Consider the following 13,135-nt stretch of genomic DNA (forward strand, 5'->3'; position numbering starts at 1 on the left):
CCCCACACATGTGGCCGGCCAACCCCCTTGCGGGACCCCCATGAGGAGCATGCTTGGCCCCCAAGCCCTTCTAGAAGCCTTTTGGAGATATCCCAAAAGGTGACTCACCATAAAATATCCCAAAAAGCACTTTCACTATTCACGACGACATTTTTCAGCGTCTGTTCGAACTGAAAATATTTATGTGGGCTTAGAACATTCCAGTACCCACCAAAATTATTTTCAACGCGTTCCAAAAAAATTCCGGTTTAGTGATTTTCATCCGCGAAAAGCATCTGAAGTGGCTCCGGCAGCTCCGGAACATTTCCGGTTTTTATCTCAGAAAATTCCAAAAAGCTTCCAGAATGATTCTGGCATCCTCCAAGAATTATCAGGCATGTGCCGAAACCAATTTGACTTAATGGTGTATCCCGAAACAACTTTTCGGTATCATCGAAACTTATCCGATGACCTCTCTCTGCGGTACGATTCCGCTGTCCGAAACTTTTCGGTGTCCGAAACTTTTTCGGTGATTTTTTCTCAGACTCCCTGTCTAGTATTCAGCAGATAGATGACCCTTAAGCGTGTGACCCTATAGGTTCGGTGAAGTATAGACATGACCTGGAACCCCTTCCGATCAATGATCAACATCGGAGCCGTGGACACCCATATTGACCCCTATACCCACACAAATGAATATTCGAGTGAACCTCCAGTTGCAGTGAGCTATTCCTGTTGCTTCGCGATATGTCACAAAGACCCGAGGTGAGATTTATTGCATGCCCATGGACGAACAATTTGTCCACCATGCAAGTTACCTCGTTACCGGTTTTGTTCTCTTTTCTCGTTTCCGTGTTCCGGCATCCCAGTGATCAAATCACACTGTGTCTGGCCAGACGATGATGGATACCGTAATACCGAGAGGTCCCGAGAATATCTCTCCATCGTCGGAGGATCAAATCCCAATCTTGAGCTATCAAGTTACTTGACACACTTTTCCATGAACCCGTAAGCCGCCGTAATAGCCACCCATTTACGGATGACATTTAACAAACCCCAAAGTTCATGAAGCAAGCATGAAGAAACTCGATACTCTCATGGTCTAAGGAATCATGCAAACGTTAACCATCTCTGTGTTATGTACCATTAACTTGTGACGAATGAATCTCTTAGCATAACATCATGCCGGGTCAATTCAACACAAATGTTCTCTTAACATTGTGCCCTCAAGGTTGCTGACATAGACATGCCCATGATCAGGAAAACATAACCATCATGCAACACTTGAGCTAGTATTAGAGGCCAGACTAGGAATACATTTTACCGTTTATTATTCCACACCTGCATATGAGTCTTCCTCCGAGCCTCGTGGTTATTGCAGACTCGAGAACCATAGCAGTTATAGCATGGAACATAAACATAATTATGAACTCGGAGATAAATAATATCATTTATTATTGCCTCTAGGGCATATCTCCTACAGACTCCCACTTGCACCAGAGTCAATAATCTAGCTTATGCTAATGCACTTCACACCTGTGGCACACCGGTGTAACTATGCTTCGCTTGTGGTATAGCCTGATGTCCAACGGATCTGACGACTTCAGTTCCGTGTGTATCTTTGCATGTCCTCGCGTTTTCACGTTTTCACAAAATTCATATTTTGTATGGACTTGGCTTTGTATGTATGTGAATCACAGGTCGAACCTGGATTCCTCAGACTGAGTTATGGAGCAACTACCTGCAGTAGTGTCCCATTGTCAAAAGCCATCTTGGAACTATACTAAGTTCATGAATGAACTATATGATTCAACATCTTCTTTGTCGCTTCTAAAGCGTCAACATACTTAGCCCTTGTTATAGAATTTGCCACAGTAACTAGTTTGAACAAATTCCAACTAACTGTGCCACCACATTGTGTGTTACACAAAATCCTTAATTTAAATCGAAAATCGCATAGAGAAAAGATGAAGACTGTATCGATGTAACATTTTACAACGAACTCTTCATGATCTCTGCTTGCGAGAAAACCATGTCATCAGTACTTGCTCTAGTACTCCGTGACATCTTTCACTGTTGTCCCATGATCAGTAATTTGATCACTTTGGTATCCATACTCGCAACACCTTGGGAGTATCGGACATATCTGGTTGTTTTACATACCATGGAATACATGATTAATCCAAACACAAAAGTGTGTGGAATCTACATCATGTATTTTACTCATCAGTGTTTTGGGACACCGAGTCTTGCAAAAACTCTTTCCATGTGACTTTGGCAAGAATCACTCCTTGGCGTTTTAAATGCTAAAAGGTTTTAGCATCTTGTCAATATGTATTCATTGCTTAGCCCCATAAGGTAAATCTATCTCCATAGATCATCATGCCTAATATTGAGGCTATTTAGCCTAAGCACTTCATCGAAAAACTATTTTCAAATGAAGTCCTAATTCGTGTCAAGAAAATTTATTTCCAATTACCAATGTGCCAAGCACATAAGGTTTTTAGAAATATTATTACGCTCCCACTTACTTTCTTGAATTACAAGCATCTTCGTTACCCATTGATGAATTCAAAACCCCTTTGACCATTTCATCAAAACACGAAGATTCCAACTCCATTTTGCTCTCTTCTGTCCATTGCTGGAACTCTGAAGTTTGCATACCTACTAGCATCCTCTGGATCGACAAATTAATTTGGACTGTATCATATACAAGTCCTAGCTTTCATTTCCATCAGATGGAAATCCTTTTATCATCCATGTTTCATATCTCATGATTGAAATATGTATTAATTGCTAGTTCAACCCGAACCGACTTTAAGCATCGCTACGATGAAAACAACCTCATCGTAGTCAACTCTTGAACTTGTTATTTAAACAAGTCGAGCTTTATGGATAAAACATTTTATCCGTATCAGTTTTAAGTTCCATAAATATTCGTTAGACTCTAAGTCTTCCGAAAGGTGTATCAAGGTTTTAATCTTGAATCACTTATATGGAAACTAACTCGGGTTGTATTGGCATTTAGCCAATTCCAGAGTCAGGGCCCATCAACGCTTCCTTGTGTATCGTAGGTATAATGTTGTCTAACAACAATATCTCGTTTGCGCACCTGAGAGGTTTGCACGAGCCTTGCCTACATGGTTCAGCTGCAAGTTCGACCGAAGTTCATACATTTTATTGTAGAGACTTCCGTATCAGTTGCAGTAGGAAACTCTGGAATCACTTCCAAGGTCTCTTTCCTTTGATCTGATGACGTAGATACTGTTTATCTCGTCGAGTTGCACTATTCTCCCACTCACCTTTTTGAAAGAACCATTCTCTTTAAAAGCACACCGTTTCGCGGCAAAACTATTTGCCTCGGTATAGTGAGGGAGGAATACCCAACATTTTGGTATAACCTACAAAGTAGCACTTGTCTGATTTGGAATAGGTTTGTAACCTTTTACACAAGCCCCATATTCCAAATGTTAAGAAAAGATATAACATGGTTGGGCGTACCATACCATGGCTTCATTTCAACAGACCCGATGTAGCTCTTTTCAGTGTAAAAGCCGCAGTCTCTAAAGCATCACTTTAAAAGGATAATGGCAAATTTATTTATGTCATCTTTGACCTTACCATGTCATAAATGGTTTGATTACATCTCCACGGAATTTCCACTTGCAGTGGTGTTCCGGGAGGTGCAAGTTTATGAAACCCCTTTCACAACTCATCAGACATTCGCTAAACATGTAACTCAAATATTCCTTTGTGCAATCAAATTGCAGAAACATAATTTTCTTGTTACAATAACTTCTACTTCATTTTTGAGAACCTTTCGAACGATTTCAAAAGATCCAGACTTACGTCTCAGCAAGTAAATATCCATATATCTACTTGAGTCATTTCTGAAGATAAATAAATCCACCACTAACAACACTTATCGGACTACACACATCAAATGTATGATCACTAATAAGTTTGTTGTTCGTTCCTTATGGCCTGTGAACGGTATTGTAGTCACTTCACTTTTCGGAGGAAAGTTGCAAGTGTCAGATGATTGAAAATCAAAAAGACTTCAAAATCCATCATAATGGAATTTTCCATGCGGGTTTCTCCAATGTGACCAAATGTAGTGCCACACTTGTGTGGTATTCTTTTAGTCTTGCGACATTTAGCGTCAGTGTTATGGATGTATCATATTACCCTCAATATTCATAGCATACGTCCCATCGATGATGGAAGTATGGCCCTTATGTTATTCATAATACTTAACAACAATTGTTGTTTTTATGAACAACTCTTTTGCAACAAACATTGTGCAATGGGCTAGAGTGTATGAAACTCTAAAATGAATTATGAAAGTAAACCCAGAGGTATTGTATTATTCTCAATATTCATAACATACATCTCATTCATAATGAAAGTATGGCCCTTGTGTTATTCATAACATCGAACATAAAAAGTTCTCTTATGAACAACCTTCTTGCAAGATACCTTATGCAATGGGATAGAGTTTGTAAAACTCTAAATGAATTATAAAAATAAATACAGACGGCAATACACCGATGGAAGGTATAGTAACATTTACCATGTTCCCTGTGTATACCTTAACCTCATTTCTAGCTAGTCTTTCAGGCCATAGTAGTTCTTACATCGAGTTGCAACAGAATGCAATCGAGCGGGCATTTTTGTGATGAACTCACAATACCCAAGAATTAGTGGTTAACATGTTTAACCATAATTCGCAAGAACTATATCTTTGACCAGCCTTCTATACATCAAAAACTTGTATGACATTCATACATGAGCTGGATATTCCAGTCTTCTTTCCTTTTGCCTTTATACTTCTAGTAGTTTAACTTTTAGTATTTCTCCTACTCTCAGAAGAAGCACCCAACTTAAGAGTGGCATTAGCCCCGGACTTCCTAGGCGTGTAAGTCATACTAACACCCTTTGGACACTTCCTTTCTCTTTAAGTTGTTGTTTTATTCACCTTTCATTATATGACAGGCGTTCTTCTGGATCCCTTTCCCAACAGTCAAATGCATAGTAAACACTTTTACTAATACTTGCAAACAAACATTGCTTTGTTTGTATCTGAAAATAACTTTCAGTTCCATGAATATCATATAACTATCCCAACTTTCGAAGTTTGGGTTTCATGGAAGCAAACATATTCCACTTGACCGTAACAGAATTCTAGCTTTTGGATCGAAGGACGAGAGTCACATGATCCATAGCATTAGCGGGAGGATACGGAAAGCATGCGATAGGACAAAGTCCTTCTCGGCACTTTTGAGGACAATCCTCATATTACGTTACCAATCGTAAAGTTTTAACCAGATATTTAACAGCTATTCAATTTTAATAGGGAAGGTGGAAATGCGAGCCATTATTCTACAACTATTATGCAAGAAACACTTAAACAGTGTTCATAATTAATTGCACTGAGAATTAAACATGTTAATTCAACAGTGCGCTCCCATTCAAATCAATATCTCTCATAATTGATTTAGAGTGATTCAAGATCCATATTTCTATTCGATGCCATTGACGGGTTCATCACTGATGACACGAATTTCAATCGGTAGGCCAACTTGCCGATCACATCTCTATGTGATTCTTGTTCATCTTTCGATGGGCGTGTTCCGAGCTCAGGACTCTCCTGCCTGAACGTCAAAGACAACCAAGTGATCTTGCTGCGAGGTCTGACCTCACCCGCCTCATTCCTCTCGATTCTTTCGTGCTCATGTGTACATGACGCACCCCGAAAAGATACGAATTTCAGACGGTGCTACACTTGGGTGAACACTAACTACTTTGATATTTTAAGTGAGAGATCACCCTAATAAAAAGCGACTACCGCGCAATAAAGAAGGGTGCATCATAAGGGATAAACATCTCAGGCAATTCATAATAGCATGATATGGTATAGCCCTTTCTGACGGAGAAGTCTTTCATTTCTCCGTCTTCGGCATTCGCGTTAGTGTTCACCTTCACGAAGATTGCCACCACCTTGTCAATGCACCAGATAATATTGCTATCTCTACAGCTAACAAAATAATGCATTACAACAAGGTTGACACGCAGGTCATTAAAGTGCAATCATATGGCTCCAGCCATCATGCCGAATCATGACACGCAGGTCAGGCTAATCAAATTACATCATATAGTCATCTCATACATAATCGAATTAGTATGAGCACTGCTATACCACATCACATGCACATCCTGCAAAACCAAGTTAGACGCCTCTAATCGGTTTATGCAAAATTTATTTTACGTGGCTTCTAAGATTTTGACTTAAACCGCAGCTACCAACATTTTATCATGAAGTATGATTATTCAAGTTGCTAGATTAACATCTCGGGGTGTATGAAACACGAGATAATTAAATCTCGAGCCCCATACTAAACTTCGTCATACGCATGACCCCCGTGCAGATCATATCTGCAATGCCCTTTCATCTGCGAATTTCATCTTTCTTTTGACTACGGCAGAACCCAAAGAACTGATAGCACTTCCATGATCAATCAGGATCACGGATTGCCAGAACTTTGTCAAATTTCACCATGCTGTCTCGAGATTGAGCAAACGCAAATTCTAGGGAAGCAACAAGAACCTCGGGTAATAGATTTCATCTGTCACCCGCATAAATAATTTTCAGCAATAGATCTCATCTACTACCTAATTATATTATGCAATACCCATACATCTCCATGTATTCTAGATCGAAACCTGCATCTACGCATAGCACGGCTCATGATGCCACTGTAGGGTAACGCGACAGAAAACAAAAATTTTCCGACCTACGCACCAGCCCAGGACCACTATGGAGACTGCATACATGGTTTGATCTTTTTCGTTACCGACTCGTAGCGCAGCGGGAAGTAGAGTCGATGACGATCGGCGGTGCAGATCCCCACAGCTAGGATTTACAACCTCCCAACCGCGAGGATGTATACCCTCATCTGCTCCTCAGACAGCCCTCCGGGAGGCGGTCGAACAGCCCCCCGAACGGTGTCGCGGACAGCCCTTCAGGAGGACCTTCGAAACTCGAACGGTCACTCGGACAGCCCTTCGGGAGGACCTTCGAAACTCGGACGGTCACATGGACAGCCCTTCGGGAGGCACTCACGAACTAAGACCGAAACTACGATCTCTCTACAGAGTTGCACACATACGGTGTCATCTATCCGGCAGGGCTTCGCCGTCCAGAACTAGTTCCTGCCGGAACCCAGACAGCCTTTCGGCTCTACGAAACTATTTCATGGGGAGGGAGAGAGAAGCCAGATCATTGCATGGCACTTGTATGTGAGAAGGGATGAGGTTTGGGCTGCCCACTCCTCCTCTATTTATAGGAAAGCCAAGGGGTAGGGATGGCTCACAAAAACCCAAAATGCCCATGCAAATGTCACACATGAAGGGTATAATGGGGAGTGAAGTGGAGCTCCATGGAGCCCCACACATGTGGCCGGCCAACCCCCTTGCGGGACCCCCATGAGGAGCATGCTTGGCCCCCAAGCCCTTCTAGAAGCCTTTTGGAGATATCCCAAAAGGTGACTCACCATAAAATATCCCAAAAAGCACTTTCACTATTCACGACGACATTTTTCAGCGTCTGTTCGAACTGAATATATTTATGTAGGCTTAGAACATTTCCAGTACCCACCAAAATTATTTTCAACACGTTCTGAAACAATTCCGGTTTAGTGATTTTCATCTGCGAAAAGCATCTGAAGTGGCTCCGGCAGCTCCGGAACATTTCCGGTTTTTATCTCAGAAAATTCCAAAAAGCTTCCAGAATGATTCTGGCATCCTCCAAGAATTATCAGGCATGTGCCGAAACCAATTTGACTTAATGGTGTATCCCGAAACAACTTTTCGGTATCATCGAAACTTATCCGATGACCTCTCTCTGCGGTACGATTCCGCTGTCCGAAACTTTTCGGTGTCCGAAACTTTTTCGGTGATTTTTTCTCAGACTCCCTGTCTAGTATTCAGCAGATAGATGACCCTTAAGCGTGTGACCCTATAGGTTCGGTGAAGTATAGACATGACCTGGAACCCCTTCCGATCAATGATCAACATCGGAGCCGTGGACACCCATATTGACCCCTATACCCACACGAATGAATATTCGAGTGAACCTCCAGTTGCAGTGAGCTAATCCTGTTGCTTCGCGATATGTCACAAAGACCCGAGGTGAGATTTATTGCATGCCCATGGACGAACAATTTGTCCACCATGCAAGTTACCTCGTTACCGGTTTTGTTCTCTTTTCTCGTTTCCGTGTTCCGGCATCCCAGTGATCAAATCACACTGTGTCTGGCCAGACGATGATGGATACCGTAATACCGAGAGGGCCCGAGAATATCTCTCCATCGTCGGAGGATCAAATCCCAATCTTGAGCTATCAAGTTACTTGACACACTTTTCCATGAACCCGTAAGCCGCCGTAATAGCCACCCATTTACGGATGATGTTTAACAAACCCCAAAGTTCATGAAGCAAGCATGAAGAAACTCGATACTCTCATGGTCTAAGGAATCATGCAAACGTTAACCATCTCTGTGTTATGTACCATTAACTTGTGACGAATGAATCTCTTAGCATAACATCATGCCGGGTCGATTCAACACAAATGTTCTCTTAACATTGTGCCCTCAAGGTTGCTGACATAGACATGCCCATGATCAGGAAAACATAACCATCATGCAACACTTGAGCTAGTATTAGAGGCCAGACTAGGAATACATTTTACCGTTTATTATTCCACACCTGCATATGAGTCTTCCTCCGAGCCTCGTGGTTATTGCAGACTCGAGAACCATAGCAGTTATAGCATGGAACATAAACATAATTATGAACTCGGAGATAAATAATATCATTTATTATTGCCTCTAGGGCATATCTCCTACATTAAGTGCCAATCAGATGCTGATTAACTTGTTGTGTTAAGACACTATTGTGGCATGTGATGCCCAAAACAGTGTTGCAGGCATATGAGCGAAAGATTGTTCTTACGATCTTCTCGGAATTTATTTTCCGGGAGGCCGAGCCTCAGGGCTCCTACAGTATTGAGAACCTTGAGTTCTCTACTGAAGGGTCGGAAGCGATCTTTCTGTTAAAAGCCTTCCTGGCAACGTCCTTGACGGAAGCCGACATCGAGAATGTTAAAGTTCTCTGCTGAAACCATAAGCCTTCTCGGCAACGCCCTTGCCGAAAGCCTTCCTGGCAATGTCCTTGCCGGAAGCCGGTGTCGAGAACATTGTAGTTCTCCATTGAAACCATAAGCCTTCTCGGCAACGCCCTTGCTGGAAGCCAGTGTCAAGAAAGTTGAAGTTCCCCGCTGAAATCATAAGCCTTCCTGGCAACGCCCTTATCGGAAGCCGGCGTCGAGAACGTTGAAGTTCTCTGCTGAAATCATAAGCCTTCTTGGCAATACCCTTCCCGGAAGCCAGCGTCGAGAACGTCAAAGTTCTTCGCTGAAATCATAAGCCTTCCCGGAGACGCCCTTGCCAGAAGCCGGCGTCGAGTACGTTGAAGTTCCCCGCTAAAATCATAAGCCTTCTCGGCACGCCCTTGCAGGAAGCCGGCGTCGAGAACATTAAAGTTCTCCGCTGAAATCATAAGCCTTCCCGACAACGCCCTTGCCGGAAGAAGGCATCGAGAACTTTGAAGTTCTCCGCTAAAATGATAAGCCTTCCTGGCAATGCCCTTGCCGGAAGCCGGCGTCGAGAAAGTCAAAGTTCTCTGCTAAAATCATAAGCCTTCCCGGCAAAGCCCTTGCCGGAAGCTGGCGTTGAGAACGTTAAAGTTCTTCGCTGAAATCATAAGTCTTCAGTGTTGAGATCGTAGAGTTCTCTGCCGAAGAGTTTCCGTGAAGTAAGCTCGGGGGCTGGCAGCGCCCTTGAGAGCAAATTTCTTGGAAACAACCTTTTTGGAAATGATCTTTTTGAAAAGAACGACATAACAGTCATGACCCATGCCAATTTTGGCCCCATCTACAACGTCGAGTTCTTGGAGTTCTCCGCTAAAGCTAGGCCTGGGGGCTCCTGTCGGTGTAGTAAGAATCAGGGTTCCACTAACCTTCGAGTATGAGCCATGACAATGCACAACTACAGCGGCAAATAATGGATCTTCGCCGACAAGCACTACATTAAGAAGCAAAATCCAAGATGCTGGCAAGCCAATTCTCTGACAAGGCTCATTCCATCTTGCCAGCAAGGTCAGATCCGGCAAACCCAAGTGTTGAGCTAGCAAGCTCCAAGACGAGAAGTTCTGGGCCGACAAGGTCCAGGCCGGCAAGTTCACTCCACCGCTCCACCTCAGTTGTCAATCACAGACTTGCCGACAGGTGGCGAGCGCACAGGTGGTTAGGTAGAGCTTGTCGGGTCACGTGTCGAACCACCGCTTGGAGATCACCTTTATCGACACCTATCTTGATGCGTGTCAAGTTAATATTCATCCAATTTACCATTTTTCTACTATGGTCACCCCTTTCATCTATAACAGGAGGTCCGTGGCAACCTTGGGAGGGGATTGGCCATTCGGCCAGTCAATTTAGGACCATTACAGGTCGAGACTTTGCTCATTTGCACGTGTAGCTACACTTCCCGTGCACCTTGCCGGCAAGTTGTTTTCCTTGTACTTGAGCTCAAACACATCCAATATACAAAGCATGAGTAGGGTTTTGCGCTTCACAGCGGCCCAGACCTGGGTAAAGCCTCATGCGTTTTGCTGGTTCTGCTCTTTGTGCTCGTCGATCTCCCTAGTCGAACTGTAAATGGGCCTTTGCCGGTCCCATAGATCGTCATATGCACAACAACCGCTTTATATTATAAAGCAACCAACACACCGAAGATCGTACGGATACACAAGTCCAGAAAGGAAAACAAACAGAAACAAAAATGACAAGATAGAAGACACTAAAAGAGCCACTGACAAACTCTGAATGCCCAATTGCAGGCTTGAGCATCGACGCCCTCAGCGAACAAGATCCTGCAAATGGCACTACTAAGACAAGGGAGCAGCCCGCCGCCAGAGGAAGACCACGCTCCATCAACTCCAATGAGGTCAACCATAGTTGGTCTGCCATCTGTCTCTACCCCCGAAGAAGGCTCCCCTACCCTCTCGTCCTGGATTGGAGGATGCCACGCCGTTGGCAGGCAAAGCCACTCACTCCTGAGCTCGTATGAACTAGACCAATATGTTTCCGAGGAGAGGATGAAAGCACAACTAGCTCACCATGCACAACAACACCTCATACCTCGCCATGGCCGTCGGCAAGGATCACGTAAACCACAAGCAGCGAAGCGGGAACCCACTGAAGATATCCGGTAATTCACCTCTAGCGCCACAGCCCCGAGCACCACTCCACAATCCCAAGGTGGTGCCTTCAATAGATCAATCGACGCCGGAGCATCGTCACCACCCAATTCAAGGATTTTCGGTTTTCGGATGAAACACTGAGGTATAAGGAGTGGAGGATCTCAATGCCGCCTTCATGGAGGAGAACGACGCTTAGAGCGTCGCTGGCATCGTGGCCGCAGCAGTAGGCCAAAGACTTCCCCCTGATACGTCTCCAACGTATCTATAATTTATGAAGTATTCATGACATGTTTGCAACAATTTTATATGGTTTTGGTATGATTTGAATGGAACTAACTCGGACTGACGCTGTTTTCAGCAAAACTACCGTGGTGTTGTTTTTTGTGCGGAAATGAAAGGTTCTCCAAATGCAACGGAACATTTTGACGATTTTTTTGGAGCAAAAGAGGCACTAGAAGCTTCGTGGGAGGGCCAGAAGAGCCACGAGGTGGGAACAACCCACCTGGGTGCACCAGGCCCCCCAGGCGCACCCTGGTATATCGTGGTCACCTCGAGGCCCATCTTCGCGTGAAACCAACGCCAAAATTCCTATAAATACATAAACCCCCCAGAAATAACCCCAGGTCAGAAGTTCCGCCGCCGCAAGCCCTTGTAGCCACGAAAAACCAATCTAGACCCTGTTCCGGCACCCTGCCGGAGGGGGAAATCATCACCGATGGCCATCTTCATCATCCCTGCAGCCACCATGATGAGGAGGGAGTAGTCCACCCTCGGGGCTGAGGGTTTGTACTAGTAGCTATGTGTTTAATCTCTCTCTCTCTCTCTCTCTCTCTCTCTCTCTCTCTGTCTCTTGTGTTCTTGAGATGTCACGATCTTGATGTATCGTGGGCTTTGTTAATATAGTTGGATCATATGGTGTTTTCCCCTCTCTATCTTGTTGTGAATTGAGTTTTCCTTTTGAGATTTTGTTCTTATCGGATTGAATACTATTAAGAATTTGAGAACACTTTATGTATGTCTTTCTATGAATACCCGTGGTGACAATGGGGTATCATATTGATTCACTTGATATATGTTTTGGCACTCAACTCGCGGATTCCTGAGGTGACATTGGGGTAATCTATGCATAGGGGTTGATGCACGTTCTTGTCTTTGTTTCTCCGGTAGAAATCTTGGGGCACTCTTTGAGGTTCTTTGTGTTGGATTGGGTATTATGAATATGAAATTATTTGGTGTTATCTTAGTACGAACTCTTGATAGATCGACCGGAAAGGATAACTTGGTGTTATTTTAGTACGAACTCTGGATAGATCGATCGGAAAGGATAGCTTCGAGGTGGTTTCGTACCCTACCAACAAACAATTTCTTCTTATGTTCTCCGCTAGATAGGAACTTTGGAGTGATTCTTCATCGCACGTTGAGGGATGGTTATATGATCCAATTATATTAGCATTGTTGAGAGATTGCACTAGCGAAACTACAGACCCTAGGCCTCATTTTAAATCAATGCAATACCGTTTGTGCTCCGTTTTATCAATTGCTACCTTGCTGTTTTTTATTGTTCCTATTACAAAAATCAATATCTACTATCATTACTACACTCATATCACCATCTCTTCGCCGAACTAGTGCACCTATACAATTTACAATTGTATTTGGTGTGTTGGGGACACAAGACACTACTAGGAAAAGGCTAATTAGTGGCGCACCTGTTTTGGCCATTAATGGCGCACTATAGGTGCGCCACTATCACCACGCCACTAGTAACAAATACTAATGGCGCACCTCTGGTGCGCCACGCTTAACTTTGCAATTCTATCCAACCCCAGCACCACCT

Source organism: Aegilops tauschii, chromosome 7 (genome assembly GCF_002575655.3).
Source record: "Aegilops tauschii subsp. strangulata cultivar AL8/78 chromosome 7, Aet v6.0, whole genome shotgun sequence".
In the NCBI taxonomy this organism is placed as follows: domain Eukaryota; kingdom Viridiplantae; phylum Streptophyta; class Magnoliopsida; order Poales; family Poaceae; genus Aegilops; species Aegilops tauschii.